Here is a 17,383-nt window from a genome sequence, read left to right as displayed (position 1 = left end):
GAGGTCAGGAACTCGGGTGGGGGGGTGAGAAGGTCAGGAACTCGGAGGCGAAGGCCAGGAACTCAGAGGAGGTGAGGAGGTGAGGGACTCGGTGGGGGGGGGAGAAGGTCAGGAACTTGGGGGGGAGAAGGTCAGGAACTCGAGTGTGGGGGTAGAAGGTCAGGAACCCGGTGGGGGGGAGAAGGTCAGGAACTCGGTGGGGAGAAGGTCAGGAACTCAGGGGGTGAGGAGGTCAGGAACTCGGGGGTGAGGAGGTCAGGAACTCAGGGGGGAGAAGGTCAGGAATTCGGTGGGGGAGAATGTCAGGAACTCAGGGGGTGAGGTGGTCAGGAACTCGGGGGGTGAGGAGGTCAGGAGCTTGGGGGAGGGAGGAGGTCAGGAACTTGTTGGGGGGGGGAACACTGTGAGAACAGTGTGGAAGGGGGAAGAACATGATCCAGGTCTAAAGGAGGGAGGGGATGAGAGCAAGAACGTGATCCAGATAGGAAGATAGATCACGTTCTCTCCCACCCTCTGTTAGACCCAGATCACAGTCTTCCACCCCCATCCCCTTTACACCTGCACCACGCTCTCCCTCTCCTCCCCCAGCAAGCCGCAGCAGTTCAAGAAGGTACCTCATGACCACCCTCTTAAGAGCAACTAGGAATGGGAAATAACTAAATGAATTTTTTTAAATGAGAGCGTATTCTGTGTCGATCCTACAACATGCATTTTTGTGTTGTTTGCCGGACTCGACTATTCCAATGTTCCCCTAGCCAGCCCCCCATCTTCCACCCTCAATGAACTTGAGCTCATCAAAAGCTCTGCTGCCCGTGTCCTAACACGCAGCAAGTCCCGTTCACCCATCACCCCTGTGCTCATTGACCTACATTGGCTCATGTACCACCAACAATGCTCCCGCTAAGCCACGCAGCCATGCAGCTGTCTGGAAGTCCTGCGCAGGCCACTTACCGGATCTTGAATGCATGCTCAAAATTTTGAATGGGAGATTTTGCACATGTGTGAATTTTTGAATGGGCCACGCAGCCCATTAAAGGGACCGCGCAACCAAAAAAAAATTAGGGGAACATTGTCCACCAACACCTTGATTTTAAAATTCCCATCATCATGTTAAAATCCCTCCATGGCCTCACCCCTTCCAATCTGAACTCGGCAGTGTAAGCGTGTGTGTGCTCCAATCCAGGAGTGTGAACCCTGTCTGTTCTCTGAAAGCAGTAGTGTTAGCACTGTGAGCTCAGTCGCCTGCCTGACAATGACTGGATCAAATTACACATTGCAGAGATCTTGATTACTCTCCAGCAGGCAGGATCAAATGACACATTCCAGACAAACTGTTGGGTGTGTCTTGTCTTCCAAGTGGCCCAATCAGAAAACTGGTGTTGCAAGTAGACGCGGCCTAATTTGATCCAGTGTCAGGCATTGTCAGGCAGGCTCCAGAGTTCACAGTGCTAACTCTACTGATTTCAGAGGACAGACAGGGCTCAAGCTCCTGGGTTGGAGAACACACATACACTCACACTGCCAAGTCCAGAGAACTCACAGCGTTCACACTACTGATTTCAGGGAACGTACAGTGCTCACACTCCTGAATTCAGGTCTTCATTGCTGACAGTCAGACTTCAAATTCTAATCCCTATACTCCTGATTTCACAAGAACGTCAAAAACAACCTCACAAACCTATTGTTAACATCTTTTCACATACAGAGAGCATGGTGATTCAGGGGGCAGTGACTGATACTGGGCTTAAAGTGTTAAAATATGAGGCCATGTTGTTACAACTTGGCTTGTATCCCTTGAGTTTAGAAGATTGAGGGGTGATCTAATCGAATTGTTTAAAATGTTAAATGGATTTAATAGGGTAGAGAAACGATGGGCTGGATTTTACCAACCTCGGCGGGTCCGTGGCAGGCGATGTCAGTGGTGGGTCCCGACCCTGCAGCTAGCTCCAGCCCACTGTGTAGAATTAATTTACCGTGATTGGGCTTGTTAAGCCTGCCCAGCGAGTTTCCCGGCCAACTGGAGGAAGCGGGTCTAATGACATCATTTGATGACGCGTCATCAGCCGGTTTCCTTAAAGGGACCATGGCCAACTTTAATTTGACATTTGTGCTGTCAGTGTTCTACAGCATTGAGGTGCAGCAAACACTGACAATGACTGCACAGAGGTGCAGGGCTGCACCCAGGCTCTCACCCATGACTCAAACTTCTGTGTCAGTAATCACTCCCAGCATTTTATTGCCCTTCCCTAATTGCCTTTAAAAGGTGGTGGTGAACTGCCTTCTTGAATCGCTGAGGAAGAGAATGTTTGAAGACCAGGACCTCAAACCCGGCACTAAGCTCATGGTCTATGGAGCAGTAGTGATACCTGATGTAAAAAGACTGCTGAGAGCTTGGTTTGAGTATAAAACAAGGCTTTAATCAACTGTTTCACAACCATGAGATTTCTAGTTACATCACTAGCTCCTGGTTACAGAAACATCCTGAGCAAGCTGGGCCCACGCCCGAGTATTTATACTCCTTGGATGCCGCCACCAGCTGGCCACCCAGTGTTACTTCATGAGTCATGATAAGATTCATGACAATACCCGCCCTGCTGTTTGCCTCAGAGACATGGACCATGTACAGCAGGCACCTCAAAGCACTGGAGAGGTACCACCAATGCTTCCTCCGCAAGATCCTGCAAATCCATTGGCAGGATAGGCGCACCAACATCAGTGTTCTCACTCAGGCCAACATCCCCAGCATCGAAGCTTTGACCACGCTCGATCAGCTCCGATGGACGGGTCACATCGTCTGCAAGCCCGATACAAGACTCCCAAAACAAGCGCTCTACTCGGAGCTCCGACACGGCAAGAGAGCCCCAGGTGGGCAGAGGAAACGCTTCAAGGACACCCTCAAAGCCTCCTTGTAAAAGTGCAACATCCCCACCGACACCTGAGAATCCCTGGCCCAAGACCGCACAAAGTGGAGGAGAAGCATCCAGGAAGGCGCCGAACACCTCGAGTCTCTTCGCCGGGAGCAAGCGGAAGCCAAGCGCAAGCAGCGCAAGGAGCGCACGTCAACCCAAGCACCCCACCCACCCGCCCCTTCAACCACCGTCTGCCCCACCTGTGACAGAGACTGTAGGTCCCGCATTGGACTCATCAGTCACCTGAGAACTCATTTTTAATGTGGAAGCAAGTCATCCTTGGTTCCGAGGGACTGCCTAAGAAGAAGAAGATGAACCACTGCAGTCTGTGCGGTGAAGGTACTCTCCACAGATGCATCTGACTCGCTGTGTGCTTCTAGCATTTTCCGATTTTGTACATTATATTTGAACTGTAATACCACTAAATACCAACTGAGGACGCTACAGACCGATTGAATATTAAAACCAGTCAGAGGTCGTGGTTCACATTGGGACCAACAACATGGGTAGGAAGAGGGATGAGGTCCTGCAGCAAGAATTTAGGGAGCTAGGTAGCAGATTAAAGAGCAGGACCTCAAAGGTTGTAAACTCTGGATTACTCCCGGTGCCACGTGCTAGTGAGTATAGGAATAGGAGGATCGAGCAGATGAATGCGTGGCTAAAGAGTTGGTGCAGGAGGGAGGGCTTTAGTTTCCTGGATCACTGGGTCTGCTTCTGGGGAAGGTGGGACTTGTACAAGTCGGACGGGTTGCACCTGAACCAGAACGGGACAAATATCCTTGCGGGGAGGTTTGCTAGCACTGTTGGGGGGGGGGTTTAAACTAACTTGACAGGGGGATGGGATACAGAGTGGAGCTATAATAGGGGGTGATGTACAGCCAAATATAGAGGAAAAAACAAGTCAGCTTGGAAGGCAGGCTAATATGTGACAGCACAAGGGAGTAGGGCAAGGCTGGATGGCATTTATTTTAATGCAAGGAGTCTTGCGAATAAGGTGGATGAATTGAAGGTGTTGATGAACACATGGCAGTATGATATTGTTGCTATTACGGAGACATGGTTGAGAGAGGGGCAAGACTGGCAGCTCAATATTCCGGGGTATAGAATCTTCAGGCGAGACAGAGGGGGGGGGGGGGGGTAAAAGAGGAGGGGGCGTCGCAATATTAATTAAGGAGTCAATTACTGCTGTAAGGAGGGATGATATATTAACAGGTTCATCTAATGAGGCCATATGGGTAGAACTTAAAAACAAAAAGGGTGCAAGCACTTTGCTGGGAGTGTACTATAGGCTCCCAAACAGTCAGGGGGAGATAGAGGAACAGATATGCAGGCAAATCTCAGAGAAATGTGCAAATAATAGCGTAATAATAGTGGGGGATTTCAACTTCCCCAATATTAACAGGGATAGTCAGAGTGTGAAAGGCTTAGAGGGTGCAGAATTCTTAAAGTGCATCCAGGAGATAACACTGGCGAGCAAAATAAAGGAAAATCCTAAGGTGTTTTATAAGTATATTAAGGGCAAGAGGATAACTAGGGAAAGAGTAGGGCCCATTAGGGACCAAAGTGGCAATCTGTGTGTGGAGCCAGAAGATGTAGGTGGGGTTTTAAATAAATTTTTTGCATCTGTGTTCACTATGGAGAAGGACGATGTAGACATAGAAATCGGGCAGGGGGACTGTGATATACTTGAACATATTAGCATCGAGAGGGAGGAGGTACTAGCGGTTTTAGAAGGCTTAAAAGTGGATAAATCCCCAGGCCCGGACGAGATGTATCCCAGGCTGCTGTGTGAGGCAAAGGAGGAGATTGCAGGGGCTCTGACACAAATTTTCAAAACCTCTCTGGCCACAGGGGATGTGCCAGAGGACTGGAGAACAGCTAACATAGTACCATTATTCAAGAAGGGTAGTAGGGATAAACCAGGGAATTACAGGCCAGTGAGCCTAACATCAGTGGTAGGGAAATTATTGGAAAAAATTCTGAGGGACAGAATTAGTCTCCACTTGGAGAGGCAAGGATTAATCAGGGATAGTCAGCATGGCTTTGTCAAGGGAGGATCATGTCTGACCAATTTGATTGAATTTTTCGAGGTGGTGACTAGGTGTGTGGATGAGGGTAGTGCAGTGGATGTGGTATACATGGATTTCAGTAAGGCTTTCGATAAAGTCCCGCACAGGAGACTGGTCAAGAAGGTAAGAGCCCATGGGATCCAGGGTGCCTTGGCACATTGGATCCAAAACTGGCTTAGTGGCAGAAGGCAGAGGGTGATGGTCGAAGGTTGTTTTTGTGACTGGAAGCTTGTGTCCAGTGGGGTACTGCAGGGATTGGTGCTGTTTGTGGTCTACATTAATGATTTGGATGTGAATGTAAAAGGTATGATCAGTAAGTTCGCAGATGACACGAAAATTGGTGGGGTGGTAAATAGCGAGGAGGGTAGCCTCAGTCTGCAGGACGATATAGATGAGTTGGTCAGATGGGCGGAACAGTGGCTAATGGAATTTAACCCTGAAAAGTGTGAGGTGATGCATTTTGGAGGGACTAACAAGGCAAGGGAATACACAATGAATGGTAAGACCCTAGGAAAGACAGAGGATCAGAGGGACCTTGGTGTGCATGTACATAGATCCCTGAAGGCAGCAGAACAGGTAGATAAGGTGGTTAAAAAGGCATATGGGATACTTGCCTTCATTAGCTGAGGCACAGAATATAAGAGCAGGGAGGTTATGATGGAGCTGTACAAAACGCTGGTTAGGCCACAGCTGGAATACTGTGTGCAGTTCTGGTCGCCACACTACAGGAAGGATGTGATTGCTTTGGAGAGGGTGCAGAGGAGATTCACCAGGATGTTACCTGGGCTGGAGCGCTTCAGCTATGAAGAAAGACTGGACAGGCTGGGGTTGTTTTCCTTGGAGCAGAGAAGGCTGAGGGGGGACCTGATTGAGGTGTACAAAATTATGAGGGGCATAGATAGAGTAGATAGAAAGGAACTTTTTCCCTTAGTAGAGGGGTCAATAACAAGGGGGCATAGATTCAAGGTAAGGGGCAGGAGGTTTAGAGGGGATTTGAGGAAGAACTTTTTCACCCAGAGGGTGGTTGGAATCTGCAACTCACTGCCTGAAAGGGTGGTAGAGGCAGGAACCCTCACAACATTCAAGAAGCATTTGGGTGAGCACTTGAAATGCCATAGCATACAAGGCTACGGACCAAATGCTGGAAAATGGGGTTAGATTAGACAGGGCTTGATGGCAGGCGTGGATGCGATGGGCCAAAGGGCCTCTTTCTGTGCTGTATAACTCTATGACTCTATGACAATAGCAAAATACTGCGGATGCTGGAAATCTGAAATGACAACAAAAAATGCTGGAAATGCTCAGCAGGCCAGGCAGCATCTGTGGAGAGAGAAATAGAGTTAACGTAAGGGTCCCAGACCTGAAACGTTAACTCTTTCTCTCTCCACGGATACAACCTGGCCTGCTGAATATTAAAAGCCATCGCTTGCAACCGCACCATCTGTAGGAATATTTTGGTATTACAGCGGTGTTTACTTTATTATAAGTAACTGTAGTACCACTAAATACCAAGTGGTGGCGCTGCAGACTGAATAAAAATGTAAACGCCATTTCTCATATAAGCACTATCTATAGGAATTTATTGGCACTGCAGGTGTGCGCGCTATTGCTGTCGTTTAATACCATCAGGTGGCGCTGCGATACCACCATCTGTAGGAATGGTTTGGTATTACAGCGCTGTGAATTTTATTATAACTCCTTCTGTGCCGTAAATTTCTATGATTCTATGAAATACCAAATGATGACGCTGCAGACAAGCGCACCATCTGTAGGAATATTTTGGTATAGCGGTCTGAATATTATTATTGCAACTAATTGTAATGCCACAAAATACCACATGATGACGTTGCAGACCTGTTCAAATTAAAAGCCATCGCTTGCCACTGTCGGGATATTATGGTACTACAGTGATGTTATTTTATTACAACTACCACTACCACTAAATACCATCTGTACCAGATTTATTTTCTATGGAATTAAAATTTGCATGTTGTTACTATACAGAAAGTAAACAGACAGTTTTGTATGTAATTAATTCTTCTTGTAATAAAGCTTATCTTCATTTAAAAAATGCCATATTATTTGCGCTGCTGACCTGTTAAAAATTAAAAGCAGCCGCTTGCCACAGCACCATCTGTAGGGAGGTTGTGGTACTACAGTGGTGTGAATTTTATTCTAACTGTAATACGACTAAATACCAACAGAGGACGCTGCAGATAACTAAAAGCCATCGCTCACAACATCACCATCTGTAGGATGTGTGTATTACATCGTAAATGTTATCTATTGGGCTAGAGAGCGACTTAAAAGTTGTAACCCATTGCTTGTAATAGACGGAAATCCTCCTCCTTGCAGCTGCTCCCAATTCTTGCCACAAATAACTTGGATGGGACAGGGGAGGGAAAAATCACCAAGACTAGTCACAAAAGCTACAGGTGACACCCTGTCCATGTGTTAATCTGAATTTAATGTCCTGTTACATAGAATCATAGAAGTTTATGGCATAGAAGGAGGCCATTCGGCCCATCATGTCTATGCCGGCTGAAAAAGAGTTATCCAGCCTATATCCCGTATGCCTTGTCTACTTGTCCTACTACCTTCAGGGATCTTGCGGTATCCTACCATTTATTGTGTATTTTCTTGCCTTGTTAGCCCTCCCCAAATGTATTACCTCCCACTTCTCCGGATTGAATTCCATTTGCCACCTTTCTGTCCACCTGACCAGTCCATTGATATCGTCCTGCAGTGTACAGCTTTCTTCCTCACTATCAACCACACAGCCAATTTTTGTATCATCTGCAAACCTCTTAATCATGCCCCCTACACTGAAGTCTAAATCATTGATGTATACCACAAAAAGCAAAGGACCTAGTACTGAGTCTTGCAGAACCCCACTGGAAAAAGTTTTCCAGTCACAAAAACACCTGTCGACCATTACCTTTTGCTTCCTGCCACTGAGCCAATTTTGGATCCAACTTGCCACTTTCCCTTGGATCCCATGGGCTTTTACTTTTCTGACCAGTCTGCCATGTGGGACCTTGTCAAAAGCCTTGCTAAAATCCATGTAGACTACATCAAACGTGCTACCCTCATCAACCCTCCTCAAAAAATCCAATCAAGTTAGCCAGACACGACCTTCCCTTAACAAATCCATGCTGACTGTCTTTGATTAATCCGTGCCTTTCTAAATGACGATTAATTCTGTTCCTCAGAATTTTTCCCAATCATTTTCCCATTTCCCCACCATTGAGGTTAGGTTGACTGGCCTGTAATTATTCAGTCTATCCCTTTCTCCCTTTTTAAACAACTGTATAACATTAGCAGTCCTCCAGTCCTCCGGCACCACACCTGTAGCCAGAGAGGTTTGGAAAATGATGGTCAGAGCCTCCGCTATTTTCTCCCTTACTTCTCTTAACAGCCTGGGATACATTTCATCCGGGCCCGGCAATTTATCTACTTTCAGAGATGCTAAATCCTTTAATATTTCCTCCCCCATTATGTTTATCTCATCTAATATCTTACACTCCTCCTCCTTAATTACAACCTCTGCATCGTCCCTCTCTTTTGTGAAGACAGACGCAAAGTATTCAGTAAGAACCAAACCCACGTCTTTCGCTTCCACACACAGGTTTTGGTTTTGGTCTCCAATAGGTCCTACTCTTTCTTTAGTTATCCTCTTGCTCTTCATGTATTTATAAAATACCTGCTGATATGGCCACGCAAGGGTTAATGATTATCTTCAGTTATTCTCAGAGCAACTGAGCAACATTGCCTGATAACAACAGGGACAAGGGCACTGGCGATGGGAGGCCAAGTCAGCAGGGCTCGATGAGCTGGCTGGTCAGCTGTGGCTCAGGGACAAGGGCACTGGCAATGGGAGGCCAGTTCAGCAGGGCTCGATGAGTTGGCTGGTCAGCTGTGGCTCAGGGACAAGGGCACTGGCGATGGGAGGCCAGTTCAGCAGGGCTCGATGAGTTGGCTGGTCAGCTGTGGCTCAGGGACAAGGGCACTGGCAATGGGAGGCCAGTTCAGCAGGGCTCGATGAGTTGGCTGGTCAGCTGTGGCTCAGTTGGCAGCACACTTGCCTCTGATGTCAGAAAGTTGTGGGTTCAAATCCCACTCCAAGAGCTTGAGCACAAAAATCTAGGCTGACACTCCAGTGCAGCGCTGAGGGAGTGCCGCACTGTCGGAGGTGCCGTCTTGTCGGATGAGACTTTAAATCGAGGCCCTGTCTGCCCTCTCTCCAGTAGATGTAAAAGATCCTCTGGCACTATTTCAAAGAAGAGCAGAGGAGTGAGTTATCTCTGGTGTCCTGGGGCCAATATTTATCCCTCAACCAACATCACTAAAAAAACAGATTATCTGGTCAATATCACATTGCTGCTTGTGGGAGCTTGTTGGGTGCCACTTTTCCCACACTACGACAGTGACTACACTTCAAAAAGTACTTCATTGGCTGTAAAGTGCTTTGGGACATCCGGTGGATGTGAAAGGCGCTATAGAAATGCAAGTCTTTCTTTTCTTTTACTCATGCCTCTGGCTTATCTTCACCTCACAGTGATGTGAGCAGACCGTGAAAACATCAGTGTGAAAAGGATGTCTGCAGTGAATAAACAAGAGGCCGCTTGTCCACCGCGTCCCCAGTCAACACAACTGAATACAGGAAATCCGGGCGTGCACTGCGCTGCATTTTCTGATCGTGTACCTGTTCTCTCCACTGACGCAGACAGACTTGTAGCTTTTTCTCAGGGCCCCGAATTTCTCTGGGGCCTGGGCTCAGACATGGAGACTAACCCAGGCGGGTAAGGGTAGGCAGGGCTGGGAAATGGGGAGAGACCTGGAAACGCTGGGATTCCGCCGTAAGGGAATTTCCCCAGGTGGACGGGAGCCTGACGTAGGAAAAGGAGGCGAAACCAGTGGGTGATGGGATCACCTGCCGGAATTCCTGCTCACACCTCCTGTGCCCCGAACACACTGGATGTCCACAAGATACCGGGGTTCAGTACAGTGGAGTAGCATAAGTGGGGCCCGCAGACCGGGATTAGGGTCTGGGACAATTCATGGAAGAAATCAACCCTCTTAGAAAGGGGCCAACTTTGACATGTTGCTGAATATACTGCCCGTCGGGCCAGTGTCACATTCCCCCCTCTCCATCTCCCCCTCCTCCCTCTCCCCTCCCCCTCGCTCCCCCTCCCCCTTTCCCCCTCCCCTCTCCCCTCCCTTCCCCTCTCTCCATCCCCACCTTCCCCCTTATCACACCCTCTTCCCCCTCTCCCTCCCCCTTTCCCTCTTCCCCTCTCCCCTCCCCATCTCCCCCTCCCCTCTCTCCCACCCACTTCCCCCTCTCCCTCTCCCCCTCCCCCTCTCTCCCCTCCGCCTCGCTCCCTCCCCTTTCCCCTTCCCTTCCCCTCTCTCCCTCTCCACCTTCCCTCTTATCACTCCCTCTTCCCCTTTTCTCCCCTTTCCCTCTCCCCCTCTCCCTCTCCCTCGCCCCCTCCCCCTCTCCCTCTCCCCCTCCCCCTCTCCCCCTCTCCCTCTCCCCCTCCCCCTCTCCCCCTCCCCTCTCTCCTCCCCTCTCCTCCCCCCTTCCCTGCTCTCCCTCCCCGCCTTCCCCCTAATCCCCCCCTCTTACTCCCCCTCTTTTTCTTCCACCCTCCATAAACTTGAGCTCATCCAAAACTCTGCTGCCCCGTGTCCTAACTCGCACCAAGTCCCGTTCACCCATCACCCCCTGTGCTCACTGCCCCGTGTCCTAACTCGCACCAAGTCCCGTTCACCCATCACCCCCTGTGCTCACTGCCCCGTGTCCTAACTCTCACCAAGTCCCGTTCACCCATCAGCCCCTGTGCTCACTGCCCCGTGTCCTAACTCGCACCAAGTCCCGTTCACCCATCACCCCCTGTGCTCACTGCCCCGTGTCCTAACTCGCACCAAGTCCCGTTCACCCATCACCCCCTGTGCTCACTGCCCCATGTCCTAACTCGCGCCAAGTCCCATTCACCCATCACCCCCTGTGCTCACTGCCCCGTGTCCTAACTCGCGCCAAGTCCCGCTCACCCATCACCCCCTGTGCTCACTGCCCCGTGTCCTAACTCGTACCAAGTCCCGTTCACCCATCACCCCCTGTGCTCACTGCCCCGTGTCCTAACTCGCGCCAAGTCCCGCTCACCCATCACCCCCTGTGCTCACTGCCCCGTGTCCTAACTCGCACCCAGTCCCGTTCACCCATCACCCCCTGTGCTCACTGCCCCGTGTCCTAACTCGCGCCAAGTCCCGCTCACCCATCACCCCCTGTGCTCACTGCCCCATGTCCTAACTCGCGCCAAGTCCCGTTCACCCATCACCCCATGTGCTCACTGCCCTGTGTCCTAACTCGCACCGAGTCCCGTTCACCCATCACCCCCTGTGCTCACTGCCCCGTGTCCTAACTCGCGCCAAGTCCCGCTCACCCATCACCCCCTGTGCTCACTGCCCCGTGTCCTAACTCGCGCCAAGTCCCGTTCACCCATCACCCCCTGTGCTCACTGCCCCGTGTCCTAACTCGCGCCAAGTCCCACTCACCCATCACCCCCTGTGCTCACTGCCCCGTGTCCTAACTCGCGCCAAGTCCCGTTCACCCATCACCCCCTGTGCTCACTGCCCCGTGTCCTAACTCGCGCCCAGTCCCGTTCACCCATCACCCCCTGTGCTCACTGCCCCGTGTCCTAACTCGCGCCAAGTCCCGTTCACAAACTGTGCTCGCAGACCGACATTGGCTCCTGGTCCAGCAACACCTTGATTTTTAAATTCTCATCTTTGTGTTCAAATTCTTTCATGGCCTCGCCCCTTCCTATCTCTGTAAACTTCTCCAGCCCTACAACCCTCCGAGAACTCTGCACTTCTCTTGCGCATCCCCGATTTCAACCCCACCATTGGCGGCCGTGCCTTCTGCTAAGCTCTGGAATTCCCTCCCTAAATCTCTCCATCCCTCTACCTCTCTTTCTTCCTTTAAGACATTCCTTAAAACTTATCATACCTGTCTTAATATCTCATTATTTAGCTTGGTGTCGGATTTTGTCAGATAACGCTCCTGAGAAGCGCTATATAAAGGCAAGTTGCTGTATTAAATCCTATTGCTTTTGACGTCAATAGGCTCATTAAAAGAGGGCAAAGATATTTATTTTGGTGACTCTGTTAATAAAAGTAATTTAATATGCAGAATTACCGCCCCCATCCTCCCATATGGATGAGGAAATCATTTGGATGTGACTTTTGTTTGTCCATTTCCTCCCCATTTGCTGATCTTTCTCCTCTCCTCTCCTGGGTGTGCGAGGGTGCAAGCCCACAGGTTTTGCTCGCTCCCTCAAATGGCCACTCTTCACCTGTGAGCCTAGACAATTAATAGTTCCATTCGGCATAAAGTGCAACTTGGCAAAACCGCCCCCCCCCCCCACCCACATCCTGTCTCACACTGAGCCCCATTTCCCTCTCACCCGGTCCTTCCCAACCCCTGCTGGCTTCATCTCCCCCAACGCAGTGAATTCAAAATCGATGTGTTTGTTTACAAATCCCTTCACGTCTTTGGCAAACATCAGCAATCTCTGCCCAGTGTACATGTCAGCACAGGCCCTCCACTCTTTCATCTCCTCCCCGCTCCATTCAAACTTTCAGTGGCAGGTCCTTAGACATCTTGGTTCCACACTCTGAAACTCTCTCCCAAACCCCTCTGCTATATAAATGTTGTTGTTTTGTTGGTAGAGAACACAAAATAGTGTACAATACAGTGGTGGGGATTCGTGTATAAACAGGGCAGCTCAACTCATAGATTTAAACACTGAGCCCAGTTATAGCCCTGGAGTGAGAGCAAGTTACCTTCATACTGCAACTCTGGCATGATGCACTTTCTATACTCTTCTAGGGCTTCCACTGTTTTTAGTCTTTTGTATCTGCCAAAAGTCTCCCTTTTTTTCCTAATCCATTCTTGTATATTCCTTGACATCCAGGGTTCCCTGGGCTTGTTGGTCTCACCCTTGACCTTTACGGGAACATGTTGGTGTTGTACTCACTCTATTTCCTTTCTGAAAGAGTCCCACTGCTCTGATGTGGATTTTCCTACAAGTAGCTGATCCCAGTCCACTTTGGCCAGATCCTGCCTTATCATATTAAGGAGTAATTTCTTCACTCAGAGGGTTGCAAATCTTTGGCACTCTCTGCCCCAGAGGGCTGTGGATGCTGCATCTTTGAGTACATTCAAGGCTGAGATAGATAGATTTTGGGACTCTAGGGGAACGAAAGGGCATGGAGATCAGGCGGGAAAGTGGAGTTGAGGTCGATGATCAGCCATGATTTTATTGAATGGCAGAGCAGACTCGAAGAAATTTATGGGCTACTCCCGCTCTTCTGTTTTTGAAGACACACTAAGATTGAGTTGAAAACCAGGGGAGAGCGCTAACGCAGTCCCCCACTACCACAAATTTTGCAATCAAGTATCCCACTTTTGGGGACATCGCAGGCATCAACACGCCTAAAGTACAATGGGACAGCCTCGTCCTAGGAAAACCACCTTCTTGATCATGGTATTTCCCCTGCCAGGTAAGTATGCTTTGAAATGGCACAGAGTGCCACCCAACATTATTGACTACCTTTTACAGTGTCAAGGACTCGGTTTGACAAATCGCAATTTGTCATGACTCAGAACGTGCAGGTACTGTGCCAGTTAATTTGTGCAAAAATTTTGCAGGATATAATGATAGGAGTGTTTGAGAAAATATTGCAGTGATGCAGAAGTTGCAGCAGTGGTTTGCATATTGCCCTTGAACGTAAGGAAGCGTCCAGCGGTAAGAAGTCTTTCTGAGTAAGGGTCATCGAGCTGAAACATTAACTTTGTTTCTGTCTCTACAGATGCTGCCTAACCTGCTGAGTATTTCCAGCATTTTCTGTTTTTATTATAGTAAGAAGTCTTTAGCCGTTGAGGTTGCGTAAAATATTGCACAAATGGATGGCGAGCTTACATAGCAAATGCTTGTGACATGCACGTGTGACAAGAGAAGCACTTTCCAGGTCTGCCACACAAAGAGCAATAGAGAGAGCAGTGGATAAAGAAAGAGTTATAAGGTAGCACTTGGGGACAATCTAACTTTGAGTTGAAAATCAGGGGAGAGCACAAACACAATCCCCCACTACCACAAATTTTGCAGTCGAGTATCCCACATTTGGGGACATCGCAGGCATCAGTACACCCAAAGTGCAATGGGATAGTCTCGTCCTGGGAGAAGCACCTTCTTGATCATGATATTTCCCCCACCAGGTAAGTATATGCTTCTAGTTTGCACAGAGTGTCACCCGACATCATTGACTACCTTTTACAGTGTGAAGGACTCGGTTTGACAAATCGCAATTTGTCATGACTCAGAACGTGCAGGTACTGTGCCAGTTGATTTGTGCAAAACTTTTGCAGGATATAATGATAGGAGTGTTTGAGAAAATATTGCAGTGATGCAGAAGTTGCAGCGGTGGTTTGCATATTGCCATTGAAAGGTTCACTACATTGATTCCTGGGACGAGAGGGCAGTCCTCTGATGAGAGATTGAGTAGATTGGGCCGATACACTCTGGCGTTTAGAAGAATGAGAGGTGATGTCATTGATACATACAAGATTCTGAAGGGGATTGACAGGGTAGATGCTGAGAGGTTGTTTCCCCTGGCTGGAGTGTCTAGAACTAGGGGGCATAGTCTCAGCATAAGGGGTAGGCCATTTAAGACTGTGATGAGGAGTCATAGACCATAGAGTTATACAGCACAGAAAGAGGCCCTTCAGCCCATCGTGTCCGCGCCGGCCTTCAAGCCCTATCTATTCTAATCCCATTTTCCAGCACTCGGTCCTTAGCTTTGTATTCTATGGCATTTCAAGTGCTCATCTAAATGCTTCTTGAATGTTGTGAGGGTTCCTGCCTCTACCACCCTTTCAGGCAGTGAGTTCCAGATTACAACCACCCTCTGGGTGAAAAAGTTTTCCCTCAAATCCCCGCTAAACCTCCTGCCCCTTACCTTGAAACGCGTCCTGGGAGAACCACCTTCTTGATCATGGTATTTCCCCTGCCAGGTAAGTATGCTTCAAGTTCGCTCAAAATCGCTGTCCAATCGCAATCATTACTCCTTTCCATGACGGAACGCAGCAGTCCTGAAACTGACCTCACGCTGTCACTGTGTATATGCGGCCATAGGCTTCAATAACTAAATGTCAGCCTCTGCCTGTGAGGCAAGTCGATGCTTCCTGTCCAGTGCCTCAATTACCTCTGTCAGCCCAGCATTATGCTCTTATGCCAGAACTAAAAGGGTTAAATTATCAACATAGGCTCGGCTGGTTTTCCTTTGATTAAGGAATGATCCAATTGAGGTGTTTAAGATGATTAAAGGACAGATAGAGGGGAACTATTTCCTGTGGGTGCATAACCTTAAAATTAGAGCTGGGCCATTCAGGAGTGTTGTCATGAAGCACATTCTTCACACAAGAATGTGACTTCACCGAGTCACTGGCCGAGATTGTCCTTACCTCGGCGGGCCTGGGGTGGGCAATATCGGTGGCAGGTCGTGGTCCCACTGCTGGCTCCATCCCGCTCTGGAAAATGAATTTACATTGATGGGGCTTGTTAAGCCCACCCAGTGCATTTCCTGCGCCAATTAGAGGAAGCAGGTCTGGTGAAGTCATCTATGACGCGTCATCAGCTGGTTTCCTTAAAGGGACCATGGCCACATTTCTTTTGACATTTGTGCTGTCAGTGTTCTACAGCACTGAAGTGCTGCAAACACTGACAATGACTGCACAAAGGCAGAGGGCTGCACGCAGGCTCTCCCATGAGGAGGGAGCATATAGAGGGAGCCACGGCACGCAGGGAGGTTCTCTTCCATTCCAATGGGCGGAAGAGACCTCCCCAGGAGACCAACGCAGCCTGGTTGCGCATTGCACAGGAGAGCACAAGCAGGGATGTCGTCAGGAGAACCAGGCTGCAGTGGCGCAAACCTTTCAATAATCTCAGTAGATCACAAAATGTTACTGCAAAGCCTCACTCAACCTCATCCTGCTGTGCCACTCATCACATCCCCATCACTCTGCCTTCCCTATCCTACTTCTGCACATCCTTACTCATAGCAACTTACCTTGCACCTCCACCCATCCCTCTCTCTCTATCTACATTATCACTTCCCTATCTCACTAGCCACCCCTCACACTCACCCTCATCCTAGTCCAATCATACCAACTAACAACACACAAGGGTAGCCACTTGTGCATTTTAGCCAATGTTCATGTGAAGTTTCTGTTAATGTGGTGTCAAACATTGACATCTTTATTTTCAACACTTTGCGCTCTTGAACAGATTTGTGTGCACCTTTGGAAGTGGCTTAGTGAGTTGCAGTGAATGGTGAGACATAATGGTACCCCCCCGCAATGCTGATGAGTGTGAAAGGAATGGTTCGGGCATTGTTGGGATGCTTTATGGTGTTGGTGAGGGGTGGTGCCAACCTGGTACATCATGTGACATCTAGGGTGTACAGTGTCAAGTGAAGTAAATCTGGCCATGGTGAGGCCATCCCTGGACTCCCGGACAGCAATGTGGTCGGGTGCTGATGCCCTCTGTCCTGTGCAGCATCAGGTGATTGCGGAGAAAGTTGGTGTGGTTGTTCGTGCTGTTGGTGTGCCTGGTGCTGCTGGTGTTGGGGCTGATCATGGTCAGATTCTGAGGACCAAGGTGAGAGAGTATAAAGTGCACCCATGCTGATGGAATAGATGGCAGGTGAAGTAGAGATGACAGAAGCGATCTGTCAATGGTGGGAGAGGTAATGAGGTCAGACTGGATGGAGACTTCTGTAAGGACTTGCAGCATTCTGAATCTGTAGTGGAAATGCAGTTTAGAGAAACTAATGGTTACGGGAACCTTTCTCAATCAGCTGGGAGCTTTGACTTGACAATTGAAGCTGTCAACTCATCAGCTGATTCAATGGCCAGTGACCTCCCGCCTCAGTTTCACAGATGAGGTCTAGGCACAGTGGGCAACCGGTGGGTGACCTATCAAATTCAAAAAGCCTGGAAAAAAGCATTGTTAAGTGGCTGTAAACAAGCCATTAATGATTTAAATTGGGTCTCCCGCCGCTGCCTGTCGGTTCTGCTCAGCGCTGGCAGACCCGACATCTGGAAATGCAGTTGTGTGCATTATCAATCATTTTAAATTTCACAGCTGACCCGACACCAATCAGGTCCGCTGAGCGCCGGCAAAATCGCAGTCTTGGGGGGTGATTTTCATTCAGAAGTCGGGAAGGAGGCGGGACTACAACTTTCGCGGTTGTAGTCCCGCCTCCATTGAGATGCGGCCAATCCACGCGATTTTAACTTGATTGACCTTGTTGAGCCCGCCCAGCGGGCTCAGCAGG

At 49.1% G+C, this 17,383-nt stretch overlaps 2 non-coding genes across 2 annotated transcripts; both read right to left on the bottom strand.

Moving 5' to 3' along the window:
* Positions 1-13,393: 13,393 nt before the first annotated feature.
* Positions 13,394-13,557, bottom strand: LOC147100753 (U1 spliceosomal RNA). The gene has a single exon (XR_015073637.1). It is a non-coding gene; the product is annotated as a U1 spliceosomal RNA (small nuclear RNA).
* Positions 13,558-14,108: 551 nt separating this feature from the next.
* On the bottom strand, positions 14,109-14,272 carry LOC147100752 (U1 spliceosomal RNA). The gene has a single exon (XR_015073639.1). It is a non-coding gene; the product is annotated as a U1 spliceosomal RNA (small nuclear RNA).
* Between the last annotated feature and the right edge of the window lie 3,111 nt (positions 14,273-17,383).

The sequence above is a fragment of the Somniosus microcephalus genome, chromosome 25 (genome assembly GCF_052327205.1).
Source record: "Somniosus microcephalus isolate GS21.2 chromosome 25, FLI_Smic_1.0, whole genome shotgun sequence".
In the NCBI taxonomy this organism is placed as follows: Eukaryota; Metazoa; Chordata; class Chondrichthyes; order Squaliformes; family Somniosidae; genus Somniosus; species Somniosus microcephalus.
Note: the sequence above shows the minus strand (reverse complement) of the source record. Positions and strands in the feature narration are given on the sequence as shown.